The sequence below is a fragment of the Diadema setosum genome, chromosome 17 (assembly GCF_964275005.1).
Source record: "Diadema setosum chromosome 17, eeDiaSeto1, whole genome shotgun sequence".
Lineage (NCBI taxonomy): Eukaryota > Metazoa > Echinodermata > Echinoidea > Diadematoida > Diadematidae > Diadema > Diadema setosum.
This window is the reverse complement of record NC_092701.1, coordinates 15,169,722-15,183,544: the sequence shown is the minus strand read 5'-3', so window position 1 is coordinate 15,183,544 and position 13,823 is coordinate 15,169,722. Positions and strand designations below refer to the sequence as shown.

Sequence of the window (13,823 nt, the reverse complement as noted above, 5' to 3'; positions counted from 1 at the left end):
TCAGTTCCCCCAGATCATTTTTTTTTTCTTATTTCCCAAATATTCCATCAAATATCCGCGTATACGACATATATCTTAATTTCAACTTTAACTAGTGGGGCCATCAAAGGCGGCAGACGCACGCCTTAGCGGCGCTACAGGATAGTTGCAATACTAGACTATGGGGTCAAAACTACAAGGTCACATGAAATTTCTTACGTCACTTCCACCAAAACACTCTACAATGAAAAAGAGTGCGAAGCGGTGAGCTTGACATAATATGGTGCTGTGTCCAAATTTCGCCCAAGCCTTCAAATTTCGCCCATGAGATAGTGCACTACGAAATGGAAGCATACGCACTGCAGTGTGACTGGGACCGAGCAAAATGATTGAGGAATGTTCCTTTAACTAAAAAAAAGAATCTATATTAAGATATTAAGATATTGATTGATGATGACGATGAACATGTAAGTATCAGTCAGGAAAGTTTTGATAAACTTTCTCCAGATACATTTATCAGTCATCAAAAACCTGAAGTTATATTTCAGCATGTAAACTCGCATCCTGGTTTTAATATTGCACATTTGAATGTATGCTCTCCTTTGAAAAATTTTGATGAAATAAAACACATAGTGAAAACAAATAAAATCCATGTGTTGTGTCTTTCTGAAACAAGACTAGACCAATCTATTACTGATAATGAAATTTTTATTGAGGGATATGCAAGCATCAGAATGGACAGAAACATAAATGGTGGAGGTATCTTGATATATATTCACGAGTCTGCAGTATACAACAAGAGACAGGATATATTTGAGGATAAAAAAAAGAAGGCAGTAAAGACGTTTTCTCCCAGAAATTTGTGTTTTCCATACATGGATGCTTAAATACATGAGTCAGATGAATATAAAGGGTAGCGGAAAAGGTGGCAAAGGTAACCAAATGGATTTAGCACACAATTTGGCATTCCGATGATATCCAAAGTAACCCAAAATAATAATTTTTGGATAGAGTTGCATGAATCTCATTCGGTTTGATAACGAATTTTCTACAAGTGATTTAACCTGTGGAGTATATTGCTCGAATTATATCTTTTGCTTTTTAAATGCTAAGGGTGACGAAATCAACTTAGTCCACGATTCGCATTCATATTCCACTTTCGTTAGAGTTGGATCGATGTCAGTTTACTTCGAGTGACATGTGTTTTACTTTGTGCATGAGACAGCTCTACATAAAACCATGACGATGTCTTCTTTCTGGCCAACAATTTCATCAAATCTCACACAGCTATGTTTTACTTCTCAAAGTGCTTTATCAAGAATTTTGTATTGCAAACAAATATAATTCAGAGAAGCGGGATACGAATACATCAGACAGTTTAACTACAGGGTGACGAAAAAACGGCGGGAAGGGCAACGAAATCCAATTAGCAAACGATATGCAATATACTAAAAAGGTATTCCACATTGCACATTAGAGTACTGACGGTTGCACGATAGGCTTGTGTTTTTCATCCGAGTGCTCATATAAAAAGGAGTGACTAAGTCGATTTACCCCACAATTTCCTCTGCTTATACATTGCGACGATTTATCACTTTGGTTCAGGTTTAATTAATCTCATCCTGCTTCATGACAAATTTTCTTCAAGTGACTCGTGCTCTCAAAATAGGAAGTTATCATTCTCGATATTCTCCTCGACCTTCTCGAGAAGGAAAACTCTTGTGAAGTGCTGTGCAATTTGATGTAATATCTAAGCGTTTTCGTTGACAAATAGATTTCTTCAGACTTGTTGCCTCTTTAGTATTTCACCATCAATTTACAGCAGTCTGATGCATTTGAGACTCTTTAATTCAAATCACTCGTCACTTGAAGAAAATACTTCCAGTAACTTCAAGTGACTGATTCTTCGTTCTTTTTTTTTTTTCTTTAAGTGGCAGTTGAGTGTGATTCATAAGCAGAGAAATTTGTTGGCTAAATCAATTTCATCACCCTGCCGCCTTTCCATGTCACGATGTCTTTGGAAGAGAACTTAGTTCGGATGACACATTGACAAGCATTGAAACTTCAAAACGAAGTAATATGACAATGGGGTATATCACCACAGCGTTTTTCTCTTTTCAAATCGATTTCGTCGCAATTGCCACCTTTTTTCCTCATCAGATGGTTATAACTGTCTCATGAATTTTTAAACTACCCCTCTTAATTGCATTTCTCTTAAATACAAAGTTTTTGATAAAGGACTTTGAATGTATATTACTAATACCCACAATAGTGACGAAATCAAATCAGCCACCAACATGTTTGAATAGAACCATGGATCATTCTACTACTTTCTTTCGAAATGCATGCTGCTTATTTGTGCAAATACATCAGTAAGTTGTAAGTATAGGGTCAGCGAAAATGAATTTAATACTTTTTACCAAATTGATATAATCAGTTGATACACGATATATTCACAGGTAAATCATGTCGTTTAATTTTCGCTTACTTGCGTCATTTACAGTAATGACGTAAAGAATAAAATGATTCCTTATATAAAGCACAAGCATTTAACTATTTGCTCCGTTACGTTCTCTCCCAGATACAAGTTCTCAAATTCATCAGGGAGTAGTATGTAAAGGATGACGAAAAAAAAATACAATGATGCCGAATTCGATTTGAAAGCAGAACACATATTTTTGTAAAGAACAACTTTTAGATGGCACATTGACTGGGCATTCACCTACATAGGAAACTGGTATAGCAATTTGTTGTAATTTTATGGGCTGACTCCATTTCGTCATCGTAATTGCCTTTTTTTTTTGTCATCCTTTATGTACAACTCCCTAATGCATTGGAGCTTGTAGTCCAAAGCACATGTCACTTGAAGACAGTTCTTCATGAAGAACACTGAGATGCATGTAACTGTAACCAAAATGGTATCGATGTGTTGTATAAGCAAAGGAAATCGTAAGCTAAATCGATTTTGTCACCTTAGCCGCATTTTTCCGTCATCCTTTCTGTTTAAAAGGCAGAACACATATTATTGTAGAGAACGACTTTTATATGGCACATTGATGGGCATTCACCTACAGGGGAAACCGGTATAACATGTTGTTGTTTTATCTAGTCTGACTCCATTTCGTCATCGTTGCCGCCTTTTTTCGTCACCCTTTATTTACAACTCTCTGATGCATTGGAGCTTCTAGTCCAAAGAACAATGTCATTTGAGGAAAGTTCTTCATAAAGAACACTGAGATGCATGTCTACAGTCATTTGTAGACAGTTCTTCATGTGTGATGTACTAGCTATGTATATTGTTGGGTAAATAGATTTTGTCACCACTGGCGTCTTTTTTCGTCACCCTTCATTTTGAGCCCTCCAATCCAGAACACATGTCAGTTGAAGAAAATTCTTTACAAAGGACATTCAGACAACGCATGCATCAGCTGTAAAGAAGGTGGGTGGTAAATCAATTTCATGTATTAGCCTACGCATATCATGGGCTAAATCGATTTGTTGTCTTTTTTCGTCACCCTTATTGTTGACCGATTTGATTTCGTCACCGTTGCCACATTTGTTCGTCACCCTCTCATTAAAGTGTTTGGTACCTCTAATCCAAAGCAAATGTCACCTATAGAAAAATTCTCAATGAAGCACATTGAGAGGGATTTAAGTATAAACAAAGTGGTATTAAGATTTGATGTATTAGTTAGGTAAATCGTGGGCTAATTCGATTTCGTCACCGTTGCCCCCTACAATAATTTCCCTATTGTGGGTTGATTCGATTTCGTCCCCATTGGCGCCTTTTCGTCACCTGTTATTTACAACTGTCTGAAGCATTTGAGCCCTCTAATCCATAACACATTTATTTCAGACCTCAAATGCACAGCACATGTCCCTGGGAGAAAAACTCTTGATATTTTTAAGTGGTAGTTCAGTGTCATTCATAAGCAGAGAAATTTGTTGGCTAAATCAATTTCGTCACCCTGCCGCCTTTCCATGTCACGGTGTCTTTGGAAGAGAACTTCCAAAGTTCGGGATGACACATTCATTGACAAGCGTTGAAACTTCAAAACGAAGTAATAAGACAATGGGATATATTACCACAGCATTTTCTCTTTTCAAATTGGTTTCGTCGCAATTGCCACCTTTTTTCATCTTCATGAATTTTTAAACCACCCCTCTCAATACTATTTATCTTCGATACAAAGTTTTAATAAAGTTTGACACATAAACGCGACAATGGTGACGAAATCACATACGGCAGTAAAACATAAAAGGGTGACGAAGTGAAATTATGATACGTTTTGCTTAGCTTAGGCATTACCTAGGTATAATAGCAATAGTAAGTAATACATCACACTCTGTAAATACCACTTTGGTGTGCTTTCAAGTTCCGTGCCTTTCAATGCGTCCATAGCAAAGACTTTCTCTCCTTGAGAAATGTGTTTTTCATTTGATTGCTCAAATACCTAAAGTATAAAGGGTGATGGAAAAAAATCGAGAAGGGTGACGAAATTGATGCAGTCAACAATATCCCCAAAACAGTTATCCAACTTTGGTCTCAATTTGAATGCTTATCATTGCTTCATAACACAGGCGTTCTTTTCCGGAGAGATGCAATATGCAATCGAGGGTTAACATATATAATGGAGTTAAATGTCGGTGGTGACAAAGAGAGGCGGCAAGGGTGACGTAATTTCACGGATACGCTTAAATTATAAATTACGTTGATACACCAATTCAGTTACAATTCAATGCATCTCAATGTGCTTTAGGGTGAATTATCTTCAAGTGACTTGCACTTTTGATTAGAGAGCTAAAAATCTATCAGGCAGTTGTTAATAAAGGTTGACGCAAAAACGCGACAATGGTGACGAAATCACATACGGCAGTAAAACATAAGAGGGTGACGAAGTGAAACTATGATACGTTTTGCTTATCTTAGGCATTACTGAGGTATAATAGTAATAGTAAGTAATATATCACTTTCAAGGACTGCGTATCATGGTGTTGTGATTCATAAGCAGAGAAATTTGTTGGCTAAATCAATTTCGTCACCCTGCCGCCTTTCCATGTCACGATGTCTTTGGAAGAGAACTTAGTTCGGATGACACATTGACAAGCGTTGAAACTTTAAAACGAAGTAATAAGACAGTGGGATATATTACTACAGCATTTTCTCTTTTCAACTTGATTTCGTCGCAATTGCCACCTTTTTTCGTCTTCATGAATTTTTAAATCACCCCTCTCGATACTATTTCTCTTCAATACAAAGTTTTTGATAAAGGACTTTTAGAGTATATTACTTATACCGACAATACACACTAAGAAAAAATGGTTCACTCTTGCACCTTTTAAGGGTGCAAAGTGATGTCACACTGGTGGCTCCCTATGGGTGTTATCTTGCACCCTCAAGAAATTGGTGCAAAAGTTGCACCATGGTGCAATGGCATAATTTTGCACCCTGTGGGCGCACCTTTGCACCTCCATAGAGGATGCAACATTGCACCCTTTATTGAGGGTGCGAAGTTCTTCCCTTGGGTGCATATTTCCACCCACACTAAGTGGTGCTAAGTTTCACCCTTTTCTTGAGGGTGCATCTTTCCACCCATACTAATTGGTGCTGAGTTGCACCTTTCTTGAGGGTGTGATCTTTCTCCCTTTAATCTTCGGCGCAACTTTGCACCCTTTCTTGCCTCTACTTTTGGTGCAACTTTACACCCTTTCGTGAGGGTGGAAAGAAGCACCCAAAGTTCCAAGATTGTAGCCTCTCTTAAGGGTGCGATTTTGTGCCCTATATATAGGTATAATGTTGCACCTAAAAGTATGTGGTGCTTATTTGATCCATGACTGCTGCAAAATTGCTTCTTTAAAGGAGCCAGTCAGTGTCACTATCTACGCCTTTAGAGGCGCAATGTTGCCCAGTAACCTCAAGTGCACCTTGAGATTACTGGGCAATATTGCGTCTCTAGAGGAACAAGCAGTGACACTGGTTGGCTCCTTTAAAGAAGCAATTTTGCAGCAGTTATGGATAGAATAAGCACCACATATTTGCAACATTATACCTATAAGGTATATACTTAGCATCACACATAACCGGGTACAATTTGGTTACTTAACTACTTTAAACCTTGAATAGTGCGAACTAATGCAAGCCTGTTTGCTCAGTATATCAAACTTATGCTGTTGTTGCACTCTGCAAAGTAAATAGGATTAGTGTAAATTGGATCCTGTGAATCATGAAATGTGTGTGTGGAATTTGTGAGTTTTGAAAGTTAACTTATAGTTGTGTTTGAATGACACACTAAAACCAAATGTTTACCCAGTTACCTTTCCAATAAGGTGAGCACTATCACTATCTATCATCAAATCCTCTAGGCAAGAGTATACATCTGCATGAAGGAAGAGGTAAAAATATGATATACATTTGTCTGGATACGTTTTATTCAAAACGTACTTGAATACGTACTTATTCACATAATCTATAAGAATAAGATATGCTTCTTACCAGTACACAAAGCCTCAAAAACAAGAGCATGCTACTTACATTTCTAAAGTATGCACCATATCTATAAAAAAAAAGAAGAAAAGATGTAAGAGGATTTAACAAGTTGTTTGTATGCATTTAAACGAATAGGCCTACATATTTCCATGCGTACAATATTCATGTAACAGTGACGTCATCATGAATCATCAAAAAGATATGTTTCCAGCATAAACATGAATTTATCTAAAATCTAAAACATGTCTTACAATTGGGAGTTTGTTTTATAATGACGATGCCAATTGTCTTAAAGTCCTTATCACGACATGTCTTGGGGTTCACACTTATTTAAATCATGAGATTCTTGGCACTTAGATTACGACTACAATTTATAATGGTTTAGATACTTAATTGACATACGCATACCGTATACAGGTATACGGGCATTTCGGGCATCAAAAAGATATGTTTCCAGCATAAACATGAATTTATCTAAAATCTAAAACATGTCTTACAATTGGGAGTTTGTTTTATAATGACGATGCCAATTGTCTTAAAGTCCTTATCACGACATGTCTTGGGGTTCACACTTATTTAAATCATGAGATTCTTGGCACTTAGATTACGACTACAATTTATAATGGTTTAGATACTTAATTGACATACGCATACCGTATACAGGTATACGGGCATTTCGATGAAAACATCTAAATACAAGGTATGATTATAATATGAAAATCGAACTTGATACCAGCCCTTATGGGCTACCAATGGAGAATAGGCAGAATCGCAGTTATGTATTCAGATTTTGTTTTGGGTGATACACGCATTCCGACTGATTTGGGATCAATTCGAGTCCCTCGAGCTGAGATTCCGGAACTGCAATGAGCAAATCATCATAATGACTAACAAAGTGACTGAGAATAATACATGTACATGCACCAGTTTCTGTTTCGTTGTTCTATACACAGAAAGTTGTTACGTTTTCCAATCCTGTGTAGGCACACAGTGATTTGCAGATCACCTTTGGCTATAACGCCATGGTCGCGTGCAAAATGAATGCAGCTTATCTAACTTGTAGTTTCCGAATATGGGACTACCGTGCTTATACATATTAATCGGATGATAGACCCCGTCAAAGATTAAATTGCGGATATCGTATACCATTGTCAAATCCACTTTTTGTTCTATACACAGTTTCACTGGACTCTTATGAACCACTTAAGCATTACCAAATCATGGAGTATAAAAATAATCTTATGATGTTATTTCCTTGAAACGGCTGCATTTGTATGAGCGGGAACAGTTTGGCATCATACATAACTAAATACATGTATTATACAAGGTTTCAGGACACTTTGAACCGTGTCCCCCCCCCCCAAAAAAAAACAAAAAAACAAAACAAAACAAAAAACAAAACAAAAACAAAAACAAAAACAAAACAAAACAAAACAACAACAACAACAACAACAACTACTGAAATGTTGTATACCCTAGGTCCATTAACGTGTGATCTTTGACCTTTGAATACATTGCCCACATTTTTCAACGAATAGGCATCTGGATGCAATGTGGGTATATATAAAATGAAAAACGTTTTAGGAAAATACATTTAACCACTTCAGAAATAAATATGGAACAAATAGCATAATATTGACACGTTGCCTTCTTCCTAATGACGCGACAGAAAACTTTCCTCACCGAATCATTCTGTCGTTATTCACGTACAAGTCATAGTTCGATTAAAAGTACACATGGAGTCATGCAAAAGTATCTAATGAAAAGTATGCTTCAGAACTACATCATTGTCATTTATTCTATAATGCTAATAATAGAGTTATTGTTCCGCTATATTGCCTAACAGGTTGTAGTACTCCTACGACGTTTGTTCAGCAAATAAGGCACAAAATAAAATTTTGCGAATTTTACACGCTGTTGCCAAATCTTCTTCACCACTATTCTCAGACATGAGGTATGCTGATGCTGTATGAATTAGAAACTAAAGCTTCACAAATATTCACCATCTAACAAGGTAAAAGCGAAGTGATGTCTTGCCCACATATCGTACATACATATGCAAAGTTTCATTTGGATACCTCAAACAGTATAAAAGGGGAATGAAACCCAAATGTACCCGTGGATTGGAGCAATATCATAAGAACACATAAGTGAACGTGGGAAATTGTATGATCCAGTGGAAGTTATGCATTTTTTAACGTTTCAGCGTCACTTTCATGTATGGAAACGTATATGAAGATAATATAAAGGGAATTCCATAAAATCTGATTCTAAATGAAAAGTACAAATTGCCTCCACTTATTTGTCGTTGCCATAATGTTAAGGGTAATATTAGGCCCCCCCCCCCCCCCACTTCTGGAAGAAGTAAATCAAGTGCTCCTTTTGTAATGCTGGAAAGGTGAAACTATGCCTATTTTCTTTACATTTCTTTATATCATTTTCCATGGTTGACGTCAAAGATGTAGCTTTCTCATCTCGTAATGGCGGCACTGAAACTCTAAATATATATGTATATATAGCTCTTCAACGGATTTTCCGATATTCCTCAATTTGTCACGATGTGTTCAACTGCTAAAGTAATCTCCCTGCATTAACTTTTCTACTTGTACTTTTCGTTTCATTTCCCTTCGTGATTCAACGTTGCCATAATCGATTACAGACAGATGTACGAACGGAGGGACAACCTGAACAACATCATTTCTCTGGTGACAATTCCTTGTAAAAGTATACACCATGAAAACTTTAGGCTGGTAAACTATATCAAGACAATTATTGAACAATATTGTTAATGAAATGCCGTAGGTTTTTTTCGTGACAGTTGCCTGTTCAGATCAAGCATTGCAATGTACTGCTGAAGAATGCATCGAGTGTTTCTGCCTTGTTTGGGATACTCAAAGCCACAGGGCACAGAAGGCCGCAAACATTGTAGCGAAGGAAGACACGATTGTATACAGGAATTCGGGCAGATTTCACAACCATCCAGCCAAATTGTGATGTCACTAGTGCGCAGCATTCACAGTGAAGATTGTGGGATTTAGTCCTGCCAGGTTCTGAAAGAGATTTTGGCATGAATAAATAATGACTGAATAAAATTTCGAAGGAAATAGGTCGTTTACACTATTTTGTTGCTTACATAAACTAACAGATTGCAAATATGACCATTGACCAGAAAATGGAAAATTAAATTGATTGTATAATTTTTGTTGAGATCTACTTCAGGTTTCTAACATCTTTTGCTGAGATAATGAGAAATGGTTTTGAAATAGGTACGATATCCAAAACAGAGCAATAATAATATAATGTAGGACCCACATTTTATCACGATCGCTGCGTTTTACTTTGTTTTTGGATGCCTCATCCATTTCAAAACCAATTTTCATCAAATAATCTTTAGAATTCCTCTTAGAATGGCATACTCTCTATTATTTCATAAGTAGGTTCTTGGTATATCACAAAAAGTTAAAAGCCCAAATCCTCACCTCCACCAATACTATACCATCCCTGTAAGCTTTGATATTGGTTTCAAAACAAATCCGGTCGGATAGATTTATTTCAGCTCTTTGTCATATAAGTAAAACATAATAATGTTGCAAAGAAATGTTCCTCTTATATTTCTAGTCACAAAGCAGATGGAATTCCCGTCTCCCATAAAAAAAATGCAGCACTTACTTTGTCACAGACATACAGCATGTCCTCTCCAAGCAGGCGGGAAATCAGGAGACAGCATGCAGACATCACTAGGTTAGAGCTGGAAAAAAAAAAAGAATAGATGTGGAATAGCCTGAGTAAAGTCATGTTGAAAAAAAAAATGTGGGCGAATTTGGACTGAGATGAAAATACACACCTTTTACACACCTGCATACATTTATGATATAGGGCATATTCAAATATTCTCACATTTTTCCTAACCAACTCAAAGTCTTCATAACATAAAATAACAAAGTAAGACAACATCATATTACATGCCAATTTAACATCAGTTTGCTGTATATTTTCCACAGTTAGGAAAGGAGTAAGACTTATAGACCTCAGCCATTCACCCGTTGCTGAGCTTGCCACAGATGATGGTCCGGGTGCTGATGGCCATGGCAATGGGTGTAATGATGCCCATTATGGTTGACACCTCTAATCCTGTTACCACACACAAAAAAAGTGAAAATATAGCCCCCTCTACTTATTCACAACATTGATTTGATTTACTTTAATAATACTGGTTACAGAAAAGGAGATTACCCCCCCCCCCCCAAAAAAAAAAAAAATGGCTATTCAGGCATTTGAAGATTCTTGCGGGGTAGAGATGCTGCCTGTATATGAGAGACAATCCATCATGGAGTTTTCAAGAAAAAAATAACAAAAATAAAAAACTGAGAAGATTTAGAACGCAAAAGGCAAGAATGAATGATCGCAATGGTCCACTTGAGTAACATATCTCTCGATTATAGATGGTATCAAAAATTACACTATATAGTCGTATCAAAAATTACACTATATAGTCTTATCAAATTTTCCGCAACCCACTAAACGGTGGCTACGTTATATAGTAACTTATAAAACTGCGTTCATGTGTAATGATAAGCTTTAATATAATATACATGTACTTCACGGATATCACATGCTGAAAATCTAGATGAATCAATAACCTGAAAATACATAGAATATTACGGATTAATCCATTAATGAAACTTACATATTCTGTTGAGGAATCACTCTGTCCTTCAGAATTGCATATAAGTTTACGTGATCAGGAGAATGCGCGCAACTTCATCATATTGTATCTTGCTTGAATACCTGAAAAGGAAAATCAAGTGTCATGAGTTCAAGGCCACTGCTCATGCGTGTGTAGTAATTTTGCAGAAGAGCTGACTTATGTAAATGTGACTACATAACTCTCTCCATGGCAGCTTAATGTATACTTCAATTCTTATGCACTGCCTTGCTGCATACAGGGTGTACTTAAGTCCACCACTAACACTACCTGACTACAGAGAATTATCCCAGCATAAAAATGAGCGTGCAATGTTTGCCATTATAAGTTTAGTTAGTACACTGGTCTTCTTTTTATCCATAAGTTTATTAACAATTATTCATCAACTTTCGTTCCTTTTATTCGTTATTAATCAAGTGTGGTATGGCACGATGCGATGTATTATCCTTGGGGATGTGTGTGTGTGGGGGGGGAGGGGGCGTAAAGGTTATGACAAAGGATACACTTCTTATAGGAACATCCGATTCCACGTTTTCTGAACTATTTTGTTTTGTTGTTGATCGGTAAATATAAAGAATTATTTGAAATTTGTGATGATGTATGTGTTCACTATATTGTGAGTATAAATTATGCTTGTATATAATTGTGTATGTAGTGAAAATTGTATCATTTATAATGTGTACATGTACATGAATATAATATGTAAGTTTATGCATGTATGTAGATATTCCTATGTGCACGCCCATATACCAACAAAAATAATTTCCTAAATGAACAATAAATGAATCGGAAATCGGAAATCGGAAATCGGAATGCCATGACGTCTTTAGCAAGACTTTTTATCGTTAAAGCTGATCTAATTCCACAGAATGGTTACGAAACAAAGCAAAATAAAACAGAAAAAAGCACGCATAAAACTAGCCAATTTTAACAGAACTCTAAAATGAACGTTTCAATATTACTGCCTACAAGCCTACATTATAAGACAAGGCTATACAACCAAAAACATAATACATACAAGAAATTTGATGAAGGGTAATATCGAGAGTAAGGCCTTGGTCGAGAACATTGTGGATATTTCAAATCATGCTTTACGATGATATTTTAACTCACCATTTTCCACGTAGTAAGAATCTGCGGGGTCTTGATATTTTGAAGTGGACAAAATAATGTTAAAGTCAGAGTTGCAGTAAGCCGCTACGAAAAGCCTCAGAAGAGCTGATCTGCTGTGGAAATGGAATTTGCGCTGGATGCTCAGCTCAAACACCCATGCACGAGCTGTACAATGAGCCATCTGGGAGTCAACTTATGTGCACATAAGTTCGCACGACTCAACAATTCATTGAATTCCTAAATCATGTTTAAGAAAAGAATGAACATGCCCACGCCAGGTGACCAAACGACTGGGTCCGTGAATTTACACTTAAGGAAACATCCATGTCATTATTTTGCATCGAATGTATTCTATGGATTAATAGGCGTTTTTAAAAAAAAAAATTTCCACATTTGATTCTTAATAATTCAGTAATTATATATCAGATAACACTGTCATTGATATGGGTGATAGTTGTATAGTGTACAATTTTGTTGGAGGTGGTTTAAAACATAAATCAGTTTCATGAAATCCATGATCAATTTCACAGTTAGGTTACAGATTTTGCTCTATTTCCAGATTTTGCTCTATTTTGCTCTGTACAAAACTTTCACTTTGCACAGGGGTCAATGGGTGTGTATGGGAGTATGTGGTTAACACCCTGACAATGTGTTGAACAATGGCCAGGGTTTGAATGCTTTATTATTTATTCATGAGAAATTCCACTGTCACAGCTAGTCTTTATTCATTCTAAAATGTGGTGTTTGCAAGCACATGGAAACATGTGCTTACATTTTTCATGTGCATGCATTTTACCCTTAGGCTTTACCGTGCATGAATCCATGAAAAAAAAGGAAAAAATCAACCCTTAAAAATAAATCGTGTAGTTTGCATCCTTATATATCCGCGATTTTGCTCTCTAAATGATTTTTTTTAATCATTTCATTTATTTTCACTTAATAAAATATGCATACATAAAATGTGACAATGGTATGACAAGTATAAAATGACAATGTGACAAACAAACAAACAAAGCAAACAAACAGCAAAAGATATCAAGTGAAGGGGTGAGTGAGAAGGCAATTGGCCTTATTCAAAACTAATCCCGGAAAAGTAATTATATTGTATATACCGAGAAAAACATTGGCACACACACTCACACATACACACACATGCATACACAGACAAAAACATGGACCAGCGCACATTAACAATACGCAAGATGTCATTTTCACAAACACACCCTATCTTGCTAGTCTCTTATAAATTCGTAAAATGATATTGGTAACTTCCAGAAAACCTTTCAAGTAAAATACGCTTGAAAGCTTTCTTAGAACTTTGTACCGTTTTCTAACATTTCACATCAGAGTGGATGGAATTCCAGATTTGAGGGCTTTGAAAAAATATTGACTTTTTTTTTTTTTTTTTTTTTTTTTGCTGTCCCGAGATCGAGTCGCAACGAAAATCTTTAGCGTGTAGTAGGGTTTGACTCCATCATCGCACAGTAAGCATGCAGGGAATGCTGTGACATATTCCATTTTGATTGGTCAATACCAGAC

The 13,823-nt window shown here is 36.4% G+C and overlaps 1 long non-coding RNA gene across 1 annotated transcript; it reads right to left on the bottom strand.

The window, feature by feature from the left end:
- Positions 1–9,419: 9,419 nt before the first annotated feature.
- LOC140240768 (uncharacterized) lies at positions 9,420–11,335 on the bottom strand. Its single transcript, XR_011902041.1, has 3 exons — positions 11,154–11,335; positions 10,136–10,214; positions 9,420–9,516 (listed from the first exon to the last, which is right to left on the bottom strand). It is a non-coding gene; the product is annotated as an uncharacterized lncRNA (long non-coding RNA).
- Positions 11,336–13,823: the final 2,488 nt, after the last annotated feature.